Source organism: Equus przewalskii, unplaced genomic scaffold (genome assembly GCF_037783145.1).
Source record: "Equus przewalskii isolate Varuska unplaced genomic scaffold, EquPr2 ChrUn-13, whole genome shotgun sequence".
NCBI classification, from domain to species: domain Eukaryota; kingdom Metazoa; phylum Chordata; class Mammalia; order Perissodactyla; family Equidae; genus Equus; species Equus przewalskii.
In genome coordinates, this window is record NW_027228750.1 from 11,820,577 (window position 1) to 11,837,560 (window position 16,984).

At 36.4% G+C, this 16,984-nt stretch overlaps 1 pseudogene; it reads left to right on the top strand.

Moving 5' to 3' along the window:
- Nucleotides 1–14,643: 14,643 nt before the first annotated feature.
- Nucleotides 14,644–16,667, top strand: LOC103554452 (BRISC complex subunit Abraxas 2 pseudogene; annotated as a pseudogene).
- Nucleotides 16,668–16,984: the final 317 nt, after the last annotated feature.

The window sequence follows — 16,984 nt, forward strand, 5'->3', positions numbered from 1 at the left end:
AATTAAGAAATTTCAAAGGTTTTTAAATCAATTACTCTTCTTCTCAGTAGTGCACTGTCTCCATAGCACAGTAGAACTTTTGCTTCAGAACCGGAAAACCATAAATCTGGCATGAGATATGAGGAGTCACACACAGGGTATAATGTTGTAGCATGTGAGCAATATCCAAATGGCAGATTACTGGAAATCATTTTTTGGACACTATTGAAAGGTTTTGTTAAAGAGTGGATTTTTAGAAAGAGGATAATGGAGAAAATGAGATGTTCTTCAGAGGCAGATGGTAATGATCAAAATACCTGTAGTTTTACACGTGGAAAATACCTTCATGTTTAATCTATCCGAAAATTATAGGCCCATTCTTTCTGGGTAAATATCCTGAAGGAAGGGAAACCTATACTCTTTAATTTATGTACTTTATATCTCTTGTACTTTGTTAACTGATCATTTATGATCTTGTGTCTCCCTGGTGTTGACTATTAGACCCCTTCAGATGCCAGTGAGAAGTAACCATTTCTCCATGTCTGATCAAGTATTATCACATTCAATATTGTGCAGAGATGCCCTGGGAGGTAAAGTGTATGAATAATGATGTTTTATGACTGCAATTATTCCTCAGCTGATTATTCATTTCTCATAGTGTGAACTCTGAGTGAAATTTACATTCTCTTCCGATAGTTAAATGTTAATATCAATTTAGTATTATAAATTTCTGCTGGATGTAAAGTAATCACGCCTCATTTCCAATATTGAATTGTCTTTAAGTGAGTGATTGTGTCTTTACCAAGCCTTTTCTATTAATTACTAATATTTTCAATCTTGCATAGTACCATGAATCTTACTCATTAAATGAAAACTTGTGGTTAATTCTGAATCATTAAATGAAAACTAGTGACTAAATCTAACTTAATTCATGATAGTATCTTTTTAAATTCCATGTTTTCCCCAATCTTCATGAAACCAGATGCATTTACATGCTTATTTCACATTTGTGTTTTAGCCTTTACCCTAGTTTATTCTTTCCCCAATAGTTCTATGTTTGTACTTTGAACTCTTCCAAAAGATTTTAAAGCAGCTTTCTACTGGGGGTTCACTATGGCTTAGATGTCTTTCTCAAAGTACTTTCAAATCTCTGTTCTTAGGAAAATCTCAATACTTTGATTTTTATTTCCTTTTCAAAACACTTTGAATAGATTTTTCATTTGTTTGTTTTCAATATCAAAACTTGTTCATATATTTGGCCAAAAATTTTAAAAAATGATTATATAAGGCATTCATTATAGACACAGGAAATAATTTTAGTTACATGTACCCTTTTCTTCATTTTTTTGCTATTATAAGTAAATAGCACTCTGATAGTATCCTTATACGTGTTTTTTTCCTCCATATTTCTGCATATTTCCTTGAGATACACTTTTAAAACTTCTATACTAGGAAACATTCTTGTTTAGGCTTAACTGCTCATACTGCAACTCATCCTCACACAGATCAGAGATGTCTCATCTCTAGAACATTAAGTATATTACATTCATGGCAAAAAGAACTTGGAAGATGGAATTAAGGTTATGGGCTTTAAGATGGGGAGACTACCTTGGATTATCTGTGTGGGCCCAATGTAATCATGTGGACCCTTAAAAGTGGAAGAGGAAGGCAGAAGGTTAGTTAGAGAAATATGATGGAAGAATAGTCAGGAGATATTTGAGGCATGAGAGATACTTGACCCTTTATTGCTCAATTTGACAGTGAAGAAAGGAAGCCGTGAAGCAAAAAATGATTGTCCTTTAGAAATTGAAAACAGCCCTCAGCTGACAGACAGCAAGGAAATGGGACCTCAGTCTGACAACCACAAGGAACTGAGTTCTGCCAACAACCTGAGTGAGCAAGGAGATTGATTATCCCCTAGATCTAGAAAGGAATGCAGCCCTGCCAGACTGACTTTACCCCAGTAAGAACCATGCTAGACTTCTGACCTACAAAGCTGTAAAATAATAAATTTGTGTTATTTAAGCTGCTAAGTTTGTGGTAATTTGTTACAGCAACAATAGGAAACTAATACATGAGGTCCTCTGGACTTCGGTGTTGGGCATATCTCATTCAAATTCTGACTCAGTGCCTTAATAGCTGAGTAACTACTGTCATGCTACTCATAATGACAGTTTGGGCAATGACACGCTACATATACGATGGTGGTCCCATAAAATTAGTACCTTATAGCCCAGGTGTATAGTAGGCTGTACTCTCTAGGTTTGTGTAAGTATGCTCTATGATGTTCGCACCATGATGACATTGCCTAACAACTCACTTCTAAGAACATATCCCCGTTGTCAGGAAGTAGTTATGGCAATGATAATAATAATACTGGTAGTAATAATATTTTAACAACAAAATAATATGCATACCTTCACATACTTTTAAAATAATGATTGTAGAAAAGCCACAAAAATGTGGAGATTAAATAAAATGCTACTGAACAATGATTGGGTCAATGAAGAAATAAAAAAATTCCTAGAGACAATGAAAATGAAAATACAACATGCCAAAATCTGTGGGATACAGCAAACGTTGTTCTAAGAGGGAAGTCTGTAGCAATTCAGGCCTACCTCAGCAAAGAAGAAAAATCCCAAATAAACAATCTAAAAGCACATCTAAAGGTACTGGAAAAAGAACAACAAACAAAGCTCAAAATCAGCAGAAGGAAGGAAATAATAAAAATTAGAGCAGAAACAAATGAAATAGAGACTAAAAAAGCAATAGAAAAAATTAACGAAACCAAGAGCTGGTTCTTTGAAAAGATAGACAAAATTGACAAACCCTTAGCTAGACTCACCAAGAAAAAAAGAAAGAAGGCTCAAATAAATAAAATCAGAAATGAAAGAGGAGAGATTACAACGGACACCTCAGAAATACAACAGATAATGAGAGAATACTATGAAAATCTATATGCCAACAAATGGGATAATCTAGAAGAAATGGATAAATTCTTACAAACATACAACCTTCCAGAACTAGACCCAGAAGAAGTAGAGAATTTGAATAGACTAATCACCAGTAAGGAGATTGGAACAGCAATCAAAAACCTCCCAAAAAATAAAAGTCCAGGACCAGATGGCTTTCCTGGTGAATTCTACCAAATATTCAAAGAAGACTTAATACCTATCCTTCTCAAACTCTTCCAAAAAAATTGAAGAGGAGGGGAGGCTTCCTAACTCATTCTATGAGGCCAACATTATCATGATACCAAAGCCAGACAGAAAAAGAAAATTACAGGCCAATATCACTGATGAACATGGATGCAAAAATCCTCAACAAAACACTAGCAAATCGAATACAACAATACATTAAAAAGATCATACATCATGATCAAGTGGGTTTCATTCCAAGGATGCAGGGATGGTGCAACATCTGCAAATCTATCAATGTGATACACCACGTTAACAAAATGAAGAATAAAAATCACATGATCATCTCAATAGATGCAGAGAAAGCATTTGACAAGATACAGGATCCATTTATGATAAAAACTCTAAGTAAAATGAGTATAGAAGGAAAATACTTCAACATAATAAAGGTAATGTTTGACAAACCCACAGCAAATATTCTCAATGGAGAAAAACTGAAATCTATCCTTCTAAGAACAGGAACCAGACAAGGATACCCAGTGTCACCACTCTTATTTAACATAGCATTGAAAGTCCTAGCTAGAGCAATCAGGCAAGAAAAGGAAATAAAAGGGATCCATATTGGAAAAGAAGAAGTGAAACTGTCACTTTTTGCAGACAACATGATTTTATATACAGAAAAACCTAAAGAATCCACTAAAAAACTTTTAGAAGCAATAAATGAATACAGTCAAGTTGTGGGATACAAAATTAACATACAAAATTCAGTTGTGTTTCTATACACTAACAACGAAGCAGCATAAAGAGAAGTTAAGAATACAATCCCATTTACAATTGCAACAAAAAGAATAAAATACCTAGGAATAAACTTAACCAAAGAGGTGAAAGATCTGTACACTGAAAACTATAAAACATTGTTGAAAGAAATTGAAGACACGAAGAAATGGAAATATATTCCATACTCTTGGATTGGAAGAATTAACATCATTAAAGTATCCATACTTCCTAAAGCAATCTATAGATTCAATGCACTCCCTATCAAAGTTCCAATAACATTTTTCACAGAAATAGAACAAAGAATCTAAAATTTATATGGAACAACAAAAGACCCCAAATAGCCAAAGGATTCCTGAGAAAAAAGAGCAAAGCTGGAGGTATCACACTCCCTGATTTCAAAATATACTACAAAGCCATAGTAACCAAAACAGCATGGTACTGGCACAAAAACAGACACACAGATCAATGGAACAGAATCGAGATCCCAGAAGTAAACCGACACGTTATGGACAGCTAATATTCGACAAGGGAATCAAGAGCATACAACGGAGAAAGGAGAGTCTCTTCAATAAATAGTGTTGGATAAATTGGACAGCCACATGCAAAAGAATGAAAGTAGACCATTCCCTTACACCATGCACAGAAATCAACTCAAAATGGATTAAAGACTTGTAAGACCCAAAACCATGAAACTTCTAGAAGAAAACATAGGCACTATGCTCTTTGACATCAGTCTTAGCAGCGTATTTTCAAGTACCATGTCTGACCGGGCAAGTGAAACAAAAGAAAAAATGAACAAATGGGACTACGTCAAACTAAAAAGCTTCTGCTCAGCAAAGGAACCCATCGACAAAATGAAAAGACAACCTAACAATTGAGAGAAGATATTGCAAACCATATATCAGATAAGGGGTTAATAACCAAAATATACAAAGAACTCAAACAATTCAACAACAAAAAAACCAACAACCCAATTAAAAAACGGGCAAAAGATCTGAACAGAGGTTTCTCCAAAGAAGATATACGGATGGCCAACAGGCATATGAAAAGATGCTCAACATCATTAACTATCAGGGAAATGCAAATCAAAACCACTCTGGTCAGAATGGCTATAATTAACAAGACAGGAAACAACCGGTGTTGGAGAGGATGTGGAGAGAAGGGAACCATCGTGTACTGCTGGTGGGAGTGCAAACTGGTGCAGCCACTATGGAAAGCAGTGTGGAGTATCCTCAGAAAATTAAGAACAGATCTACCATATGATCCAGCTATCGCACTGCTGGGTATTTATCCAAAGAACTTGAAAACACAAAGGTATAAAGATACATACTCTCCTTTGTTCATTTCAGCATTATTCACAATAGCCAAGACTTGGAAGCAACCTAGGTGCCCATCAAGGGACGAATGTATGAAGAAGATGTGGTATTTATACACGATGGAATACTACTCAGCCATAAGAAATGATGAAATCCAGCCATTGTAACAACGTGGATGATCCTTGAGGATATTATGCTGAGCGAAATAAGTCAGAAGGAGAAAGTCAAATACATTATGGTCTCACTCACAAGCAGAAGATAAAAACAACGACAAACAAACCCATAGCAATGGAGATTGGATTGGTGGTTACCATAAGGGAAGGAGGTAGGGCAAAAGGGGTGATTAGGCTCACATGTGAGGGGATGGATTTTAATTAGTTTTTGGGTGGGGAACATGATGTAATCTACACAAAATTCGAAATATATTATGATGTACTTCTGAAAGCTATATATTGTTATAACTCAATGTTACTGCAATTAAATAAATAAAAATTAAAAAAAAGAGTCAGATAGAGAAAAATTCTCTTCTGAGGGACAGAGAGGAAAACTCTTGGAACTGCAAAGACTGGCAAAGTTGATAGAGAAGTAGAAAGAATAGATGCTGTTCCTGGACCATAGAATGACAAAGAAAATAAATATATAAACTTACTTGCCTCTTGAAAGTAAAATAAATAAATAAATAAATAAATAAATAATGATTGTAGGCAACACTTATTGAATGTTTACTATGTGCCAGATAATTTTCTAATCACTAAATATGTTATCTCTTTTAATCCTAACAAGTCTCTCAGATGATATTATAATCCCCTGCACCTTTTTTTTTCTTACATATAAAGGACAAAGGTTTTTTTTTTCCAAAAAAAAACAGAGTCAGAAGAACAGAGTATATAGCTTGGCTAAGCTTGTATAGTTTAAGCGTGTTGGAGCCAGTAAACTACATCCAGACGGTGGGACCCAGAGCATGCGTGCTTAATCACCTTGCTACAGCTGCTCTATCATTGCTGTTGTTATTTTAACATTAACCATTATGCTACAGCTGCTTAATTATTATTGTTTTTGTCATTACTATTATATTATTATCATCCCAATATCAATAAAAAGTCCACAGATGATACAAAAGATAGTAGTGGGAAGACTTGCATATGGGGTTTTGACTTTGAACAAAGATTTCCCCTGAGCCTACTGTATGGTTTGATCAAGGGGCCAGTTCAGAGCCTTTAAACTGGTCCAGAAGTTGGTGATTCACCTTGGAGTCAGGTGACCTGCCTTTGAGTACTAATAATTCTAAAATTTCTTTGTGAATTTTGAATAGTTTATTTAACTTGTGTTCTGGTTGCAAAACTAATATCCCTAATAATATATGCCTTTTTTTATTATGAATTAAATCAGATCGATGGCTATCATAACTATGAAAATATGAGATAGATCATTCAAATATCAGACTTTCTATCTGTATAACTTTTTTTAGAATTTATTTTTAAAAAGGACAGAAAAATGAATGGTTGGACTTTTCACTCATATCCAGAGGGTTTATGTGTTTTGTTCATCAGCATCGTTGCTTTTATAACATGTTCCCTCTGGTTTTTGCAGTTTTTAGCCCTGGGACTTGTGGCTGACAAAGCAGAAATGTGTGAGAAGCAAGACAGCAAGAAACAATGACCAGCTGTTCGATATTGTGATACCACTGAAATGAATAAATCTGTCTTCCTATGGGAGAGAAAAAGCACCTTGCTCTAAATCGGCAAAGTGTGTGCAGAAAGGAGACACTCTTAGTGCTGTGGATGCGATGACAAAGACAGGGCTGAAGTCACAGATGAATTCTCAGTCAGATAAGACCCCTACCCCCCGCTAAGTAAATGCTGTACCTGGTTGGCCTTCAGCATCCCACAGATGCTGCTTGCATTTCCCTTATGGGAAGGGCCACAATCACACTTTCCCCTTATTCTGAACCAAAAAGGTCATTGGCGGGGTGGAGGGGTAATGTTCCAGTCAAACCTAGAAGTCCAATAATCCTAGGCCGAAGAAAACAACTTTCTTCACCTCTATGCCCTGTCCTCACCCTGCTCAGTACTCTGCTGCCTTTTCAATTAGCGTTTAATTTCTTTGGCAAACTATTTAGTCTGCTCATGGTTTACAATTGTGGTACTCACTTGTTTTCAGTCATGGGTCACGGTGACTCAGTAAAAGCTCTAAGCTTAGAGATTTCAACATCCACCTAATCAACCTCCTGGCTTAACTTTACCAACCCATTTTCTACTTGGAAACCAGTGGGATGTCTCTTGAAAGCAGGTCTGGCTGTGACCTTCCTCACCCTTCCCCAAGCCGAAGTGAAACTCAAAATCAAAGTCTCTTCATATCACCTGCTTGGTGAGGAGAAATTCCTCACTCCTCAACACACCCTCCAAAGTCTTTATGCCCAGTGTACCTCTCCCTTGTCAACCTCTCCAGTCTCTTATTTTGCTGCAAACTGCTTGCCCCGCTTTACCCTCTGCACGTGATGCTCCAGCCACCGTGGCCTGAGTAGCTTCTAGTCTCCAGTGTTTCCTGCTCCTTCTTCTTCTATGTGTTTGCGTAAGGCCTTCTCTCTGCTTGAAACATTCTCCTACCACGAAGTACTGGCCTTTACCTCGTAATCCCCCAATCCTCAGTTTAGGGGTTTCTTAAACACTATAATGGATTTAAGTGCCTTCAGACTATGCTTCCATTGCACCCTGCATCTCCCTATTTTAACACTTAACAGTGAATAGCATCTGCCTATTTTCCGTATCTCCCAGTCGACTGCAACTTTCTTGAGATATGGCCCATCCAAGTGAACCATTCCATCCACTGTGCACACCCAGTATGTGGGGAAGGATTTGGCTTGATTAGCTAAGTCTAAATCCACAAGGTAGAAAAATCTAAACTTATGCTTTATGAGGATGTTCCAGGTTGACTTGAGATTATATATCAAATAGCAAATAATTGAAATCATGAGTGAATTATTCTTTTCCGTAATGCCTTTTCCAATTTATTATCTGTATGTCTACATAAGTAAGAGCCTCAAAACTTTGAAGTCTGGTAGAAACTGTTGCCATCATGTCACATAATTGCTTTTCTTATAAGCTAAAAATATGTTACCTTTTCCTTAGTAAGTAGAATGATAATACTTTTATGTGTACATGTATGTAGACATCTGTCTATCCTTGAATGCTCACGATGATTTCACATGCATTATGTTATTTATTCCTCATAATACCACCTCAAAGTGAATAGTACAGTTTTTATTATCTCTATTTTATAGATGACACAATTGGGTTTAGGTGTACTTACTATTTAACCTGAGTCACCAACCAGTGAGTGACAGACTAGATACAGCTGGTTCACTATGTGGAGTCCAGTATCTTTTCAATTTGGGGGTATTTTTAGAAGGTTCTGGTTCAAAAACTAAAATAATTCAGACTGTAAGAGCAAATCTCATGTATGTTTCCTTCACCACTGTGTGGCCCGTCACTGAGCTTGGCAGAGAGTAGGTACTTAATAATTGCTTGTTAAATGAATGAATGAACCTATACTGGGATTCTTTTCAGGCAAATGGCACACAGAGGAGAGAGGTGACCTTCTAAGATCCCTAACGTGGAAGAGGGATCCAGGACGTTGACGTGGAAATAGACAGACCTGGAGATAAACCTTGGCTCTGCTATTTATTAGTTGTGTGCTCTTGGACCATTGTTTGAATTCTGAATCTCAGTTCTGTAATCTGGAATTTCCATCATCTTGCTGGAATGTAAAGACGATTTTAATTTCTTCATAGGGTTTTTGTGGGAAGTAAATGAGTTAATGTATAAAAAAGCATGTACCGCAGGGTCGAGCATTTAGTAGATGCTAGATAAATGTTAGTAGTTCTCTTCCTGCTGTGAGGAAGAAGTGTTAATTCATATCCATTGGGGTCAGCAAAATTCAATCATTTAAAATTTTTTTCTAAATAGTCATTACATATTTATGATTCCAAGCTGCTTGCTTTATGCGTTCCCCTGTTAGCTGCTTCTAAGCAGTCTCCAGCTTTTGCATACCCCCAGAGTTTATCTTATTCTGCTATATCGGTTGAACATAAATTTTGAAAATCATACCAATATAACTCAAAAATCTTTTAGGCTGGTGGATTTAGTTGTGAGTTTTAGCTAGAAAAATAACCACCATAGTAAAATGTTTTGTAAATCCATACCTGATTGGAGAGAGGATATTAGAAGTTAAGCTCTTGCTTTTAATATATCTTGGCATTAAGCTACCTTTTGTATTTTGCTTGGTAGGCTAATCCACAGAGAAAGCATCACAGAAATTTTGATTTCATAAAGTCCTCTCAAAATGACTCTTTTAACCATATGAGTGCTAAAATGCACTGTTTTGCCATCCATTCTAACTATTCAAGGATTCGGAAAACAACATGATTTATGCTTTTAAACAAAAATTATCGTAGGCTTGAGCAGTGTTTAGGGGGTTAAGAAAAGATGATAAGTTTTTGATTCCTTTATGTTGTTATACTGAGTAAGTTCGTTCAGCTTGTTCTTTTCCTTCAAATGCTTTTTTTCAACAAAATAAATTGAAAAAATACATTCTTGGCCATTTTTGCAACTAATTATTGCTGCTTGTTAAGTTTTGTTGACTCCTTTCTCTGGTGAAAATAAGTTTGGATTTCGGAAGCAATGTGCAATCTGCATCAACTGTTCTGTAGGGTCTTTGCAGTCAAACTGACCTTGGTTTGAATAGTGGCTCTGATTTCTTAGCTGAGTTATTTTAACCGATATGAGTCTCCTTTTCCCCATTGGTCAAAAGTGGTGATTAAGATTCATCTAACCAGTTTGTTGTGTGATGAAATAATATATGTAGCTCTCTCTGTATGAGGTGGAGGCTCTGAAAACATTAATCCTTTCCCCGCTTCTCTCCGTAAATATCCTTTAACTATCTACATGCTGCTGATGGCTTGATGTCTAGTAATAATACCACTTTGCATTTATGTACCCCTTTTCAATTTTGCCAAACACTCTCCCATGTTATCTTTTCATCCTCATAATAAACCTGACAGGTGGGTAGCCCAGTGATCACCATTTCAGTTTGGGAGATGAAAGCTTTTATTGAATTGTAAACCTCTTAGGTGAAAAAGACTATGTCTTTTGCTCTTCTCTTTGTTCCTCAGGCGGAGCTTACCACCGACTTTGGCATACATTCAGGGCTATATAAATATTTGTTGTACTGAACTGACTGATGAGAAGCGTGGTAAATTGTCCAAGGTCACACAGAGAGAGGTGATGACAAGACCAGGACAGTGTTCCTCTGACTTTCAGATTTTTCCATTGACAAGTGATGAGCAACATTTTTAATTTTTTTTCAAGAGGGTCAATTCAAGGGAAAAAAAATATTTATGGGCCACAATTTTCCAATTAAAGTGAAAATAGCTGTATTGAGTCTCAAGGTAAAATATATTCCTTCTCCTTAGATTACCTACTTCTGCAGGAGAAAAATGCCGATGAGAAATGTTAGCACTCCTTTCCCACCACTAAAATGTGAATTCTGGACATATTTGAGGAGGAGCCATGAGAGGCAGCTTTCCAGTCTTTTATCCCTTATATTTGCAGAGCCCTTTAGAGTTCACAAAATGCTTTTACTGGCATTATCTAATTACGTTCTTGAAACAATCCCAGGACGAGGTATTATCACCAGGCACACTTTACGAGGGGTATGCTAAAGTTGAGAGGAGGAGAAATGACTTGCCTAAGGTCACACAGCAAGTGCATAAGGAACAAGGCTAGGTGCCTTGCCTCCTATACTACATGTACTGAGCACTTACTCCCTTGGCCTGTTCTAGATACTGGAGGCGAATATAAGAGAGATTCTTCCCACTCAAAACAAAAGAAATCTGACATTTTTCTCTCTCACTCTCTCAGTCTCTGCTTATGTAGCTTTTTTTTTTTTTTTCCAGCTGGGTAAAGGATCCTGGGAACGAGCCAGTCCAAAAAAACAAAAGAAAATTACCATATTACGCTGGAGGCTTTCTGCCCTAGCGTCTCTGCTTTGTACTGTAGGAAGGCTACAGTGAGAATTATACTGTGAGCTCCATGGTGAAGCTCCATGGTCTTCACGCTGCTCTGCATGACCTAGTTGGGTGATTGATGCTACTAAGTCAGAGGTTTGTTCTGGTTTAGGGAATGCCAGTGATCCTGTACAGTTTTGAATTGAAAATTTAGAAACTAATTTTTTATGGTATGCACATACAACGTCTTTAGAAATTTTTCACTAAATATACATGTAGTGATCTTTCTTTCCCACATTTATCCATTCTATTTTTTCATAGGCTCCTCATTTGATTTTGTTTACTTGCAATTGCAGACTGCAATAAAACAAGTTTATGTAACCAGTTTACCCACTGTGGGCAAGTGAACAGAGGCTTTTCCCCCCATCATTTCTCTTTAGGGAGTTCTCCAAGCTTCTTTGGAGAGCGGAAGAACTCTGTGGAAATATGCAAGACAGGTGCATATTTGCATAAAGTGCCAAAGCTGGGAAGTCTGAGGAGACAGTGAGAATAGCACAGGGGGTATGGCTTTCTGAGGACGTAACTGTCTTCTGCATAGAATCTTACCCCTCTGGTCCTTCTTTATCTCCCTTCTCTGGTTTCTCATTTGTCACAGCTACAAAGTGAGGTAAGAATTAGTTTTGAAGTTTTTTTCTAATGATATTTTTCTTTTTTTATAATTCTACATCTGTTTCCTCCCTCTTTTATATTTCACAGTGTATCTGTTGTCAGTGACATCATTTTCCAAGTTCCTTTGAAGATGACAGAGTTGTCTACAGTTGTGATATTGGTCATATCTTTTGTGGGGAGAAAGAATACTTGAGGAAAGTTACATTGGCCTCAGATGACTTGCTTCTCTTGAAGAAATCCAGAGCAGCTTTTTATCTGATTTTCTGCTTTCCGACCCAATAGGAATAATCATTGACTTGTTTTAGACATGGTTGTGTTTGCTAGCTGATTGATGAAGTCCACATTTAGTGGACTTGTAGGTTTTCCTGTTTGTGCTTTGAGTATGGCTGTTGAAAGCGAAATTAAGCCCTTTAAGAGCACGTGCTGTTTCGGTGGATGAGAGGACACCATTTAGTCCACAGTAGGGAGATCACCTTAGACTTGAGTACATAGAATTTTTCTTCTTCTCATATTTTCTTACATCTGCATTTCTAAAATGTTGCTATGCTTTTTTATCAAAAAAATTATATGTGCAAAGATAAATCAATAAGGAATTCACTGAATTGGAAATCTTCACAACATGCAATTTGTAAGTATTTTGTCACTTTTGTGATGTTTGTCACTTTCCATATTTCTAACATGCTAATGACTAAATAAACAAAATTTTGTCCAATGTATTTTTATTTAATAAGAATCAAAATTCCAAAAACTTATGCTTACATCCAGAATCTCCTCCAAAGATAATTAGTATAAATGATGAGAAAAGCCTGTGCTTGCTTTCCCCCATGTGGTACCTCAGCTTATTGTCAAAGATAACATTCAGTCCAATGTGGTTCACATTTAGTCAATATTTATGAATCCCCTAACTGCCCAAAGCACAGTGCTCAGCCCTTAAATTCTAAGATGTGATCTTAGAGTATTGCAATAGTGTCTTAACTGATTTCCTTGCATTTTGTCTCTCTGTGCACCCCATCCATCCTCTACACCAACGATTCCTTTAGGAAGCCATTTTTGATTTCTCATCAGAATTATTCCAACCTCTCTTCATTTATGGCATGTGCTTATTCTTCTTTATGGCCTAGGATGTATGTTATCATTAGATAACATGTTAGTTACAGATAACGCAGATAATTATTTACAAATGTATGGCAAATACAAATACAGTGTGACTACTCCTGCCTCCCACTCATTTTTTATAACACACATGCAAAGTGCACAAATCACAAATGTCTCTCTCAATAAATTTTCTCAAACATATTTGTATAATCACTTTCCAAAGCAAGAAATAGAACGTCACCAGTTCCCAAGTAGTCTGTGTTGTGCTCCCTCCCAATCACAACTCTTTTCACCAAAGGTAATACCACCCCGTCTTTCATCGCCATAGATGAGTTTTAGTTTCGTGTGTCTGAATTCTTTTGCTCAATATTATGTAAGTGAGTACATGCATTATTAGTAGTGCATTCATCAGTATTGCTGTTTAATGTCCCATTTTATAGATGTACTACAATTTATTCATTCTACTGTTGTTGAAAATTTGTTTTTGTTTACTAGTTTGGGGCTATTAGAAAGAGTGCTGCTACGCACATGCTAACAAATGGCTTTCAGTAAGCATTCACATGTACATTTATGTTCATTTATTTATCCTCTTCTTGGGATATAGAATTGTCAACATGAAATAAAGAATTGCATTTTGATTTTTTTGAATACTGGAATGTGTTCTGCAAATATTTGCCTTTTGAAAACAAGTTAAGGGATCTTCTTAAGCTAGTCTACTTCCCTATTCCAAACATTGGGGTTTTTAGTCCTGTTTCAAATTCTATTCCCCAGAAGTAGGCAAGCTAATTAGTAGAGAATATTAGTTTAAGGAAAATCTGTTCTCAGTTTAAAACAAGGAAACAAACAAAATATTCTGAAGCATCAAAGAAAAAGGAGAAATTAGAAACATTTTAAAGGTAATATGAACTCCTGAAGAAGAACTTTCATATAAGTTCCCAGAAACTTTTATAAAAACAACTCATACCAATGCTTAGTAAACTGAAACTGCATCTTAACAATGAACCCAGAAAATACTAAAATGACCCCTAAGATATAAAAAATAAAATCAGCACTGAAAAATATTTAATATAGTGTAATAGAATTGTCCTTGAAGAAAATCAGATAAGTGAAATAGAAGGCAGACTCAAGTAATCTTAAAAGTGTACATAAGTAATCTCCAGAGAATATGGAGAATGAGAGGATGCTATGCAAGTAGTAGGAGTCCCCAGAGTAGAACACAGAGCAAAGATGGATGACTAAATAAGCAAGGACATAATAAAAGAAAACGTTCTAGAGCTAAAGTAAATAAATAAATTCCCAAGACTGAGAATTGAGAGAAATTAAAAAGACCTAGTATGTTCTAAGTATAACGTATAAAGTAAAGCACTACTAAAATATATTAACAATTTTTAACTTTAATTTTTAATGCCAGTACACACTAAAAGATCATATTTAGCAAATACTGATGAAATAATTTATCCAAATACCTTTTCCTGAATAAAGGACTGGCAGATGTAATCTAGCATCTTAAAACACTTTGAATTCCCCACTTTGAGCTCAGCAACAATGTCTTTTTTTTCTTTCTGCATTTCCTACAATCTAGTTCCCTAGTATGTGTTCCTATTTTATCCAAAATGATCATTCTTTAGTCTTGTATAAATACCTGTTGCACAGGTTATATCTCAATATGCCCAAAGCTATCTCAAAAAGACCCATGGGATCAATGATGAGCATTCAAGAGTTAAATAATACTGATTTCTCAAAGTATGGGTACAATTTTGTACCAATAATGGAATAGCCACTAAATGTGGCTGTTGTTTTTGAAAAGAGACAATTAGATTTAATTAAACAACCTCACCAAGATCAGGAAAAGACTAATAAAAATAAATTAGCATACAGAACATCAAAATTAAAGGAGAGCTAGTACTGAGAAATCTTAACTGGTGTAACTGCTGGAGCCAAATAGGATACAAAGGAAAAGAAAAGTGAAAATTAATGGATTCTACCTTCAAGATAAAACAAAGATATATGAGAAGTGTCAGAAGGTAAGAGAGAAGCTATAAAAGTGTCAACTTTTCTTTTTTTCAAAAGCAGTATGGAAAAAGACTATTCTGGTATTTCAAAACTTGTAATACATTATAAAATGATTAATTATGCTATTAAGAAGGAAACTAGTAAAATAAGAACATAAAATAGGGTTATAAAAGATGACGTCTAAATAACAATTAGGCCAATAAATTTAAGTGGTTTAAAATCCCTATAAAAAGATGAAGGATCTCAAATTAAATTGATAAAATATATAATATATATTTTAAATAGCAAAAATCTACATATAAACATCTATGGAGACTGCTCCAGGCCCCGCACTCAGGTCCTCAGGAGCCACCAGTCCTTCAGCACTTCTCCAGGGCCTGCTTAGTCATGAGTCAGGGGCCCCAAGCACAGGTGTGAGCCAGGCAGGGCCTCATCTGCCTCCCCCTGCCTCTTCCTGCCAGCATCAGATTGACCCTCTTCATTGAGGTGCCAGCCCAAGAACGACTATATTTGGGGACTGCTATTTGTAAGGGACCATTGAAGGAAGGATTTTTGTTGGGAGAGGTAAGACAGGATAAAATCTTTAGCATCAGTGACAAAAACAGCAGCACAGAATTTCTGCAAGTAATTGAAATCCATGACCATCAGCCTTGTTCAAAACTTTTGAGTTTTTATGACTACACAAGCAAAGTTAATGAAGAGAACTTGGATGGGACTCTTAAAGATCGGAGAAAGTTATTGGTGATACAGATTCTGGCAAAACACACAGCAGAAACACGAGAAGAGGAGGTTATCAACAAGCAGCTCCCCGGCATCCTCCGTATGCCCAACTGTCTTCCTTCTCTTCATCTTTATCTCCACCAACAACAATTCCACTCATGCCTTTAGAATACACTCTCTTTAGGAAATCTTTTGCTATTCCCAATCTAGGCAATACTAGTTAGCAAGAATACAAAGTGCCTTCAGTGCCAAATACTTCTCAGAGTTATGCCAAAGTTATTAAAGAACATGGTACTGACTTTTGACAAGCATAGAGTAATGAAAGACACTGAGGTAATTTACAGGTTTATAATACACTTCACCCAGGCAGTGCGTGCAGATGTAGAAAAGAATGAGCAAGTTGTTGAATCTTGTCAGGCAGAAGTGAACAAATTAAGAAGACAAATCAATCAGATGAAATGGAAAAGAACAAGAAAGACGATTGCAGCAGGCGATGCTAAGCAGACAGATGCTGTATGAAAGTTTGGAACCAGTGGTCAGTCCTCGGATGCCCTAACTGGGTTTTTAGCTGAAGGTTGAAGTACACTGGGAGATGCAGAGGATTCTGGTCCTCCTCCTTCTTATTCTGGTTTTTCACTCACACAGTCTGGAAAGTACTTTGAGCCTTTCTCTATGTAAAGTAGTGTCTTTGTACCTTGACCTCAAGCCATGGGCTCTTCCAATTATGCTTCCACCAGTGCCGGACTGAAGTATCCCAGAAGTGGAGAAGACTTTCTTCCTTCCCAAAGAGTAGCTGGAGACAGACTTGAAGAATCAGATAAAAGTGATTACGAAAATTTGATTGATCTTACAGAGCTTTCTAATAGGGAATACTTACATTCAAGGAATTCAGGATACGTGACATATTCCCATGGGGTCTCCAGGAACACTCAGACCTCACCCCCCAGATTTAACTAAAGAAAAGAAACTCTTCACTTAGCACTGTTTTTCTTAATTAGTTATTCAGACAATATTTGAGAACTTAATTTGAGGGGCAAGCTGCTTACTCAGACCCCTGGACTCTCAAGAGAGAGTCCTTGTGCACAGAACTTTCAGGAGCCTCACGTCTGAGGAGCTTCACCTTGATGCACACTGTACTTGTTTCAAGACAGAATCATTCAGATAATCAAATTGCCCTAATTCTAGTGTGACTTATGGGTGCACTTTTAAATTTAGACAAAGTAAATTTTATGAACAAGTTTCTGTTCTTTAAAATAATTTAGAAATTAAAGACT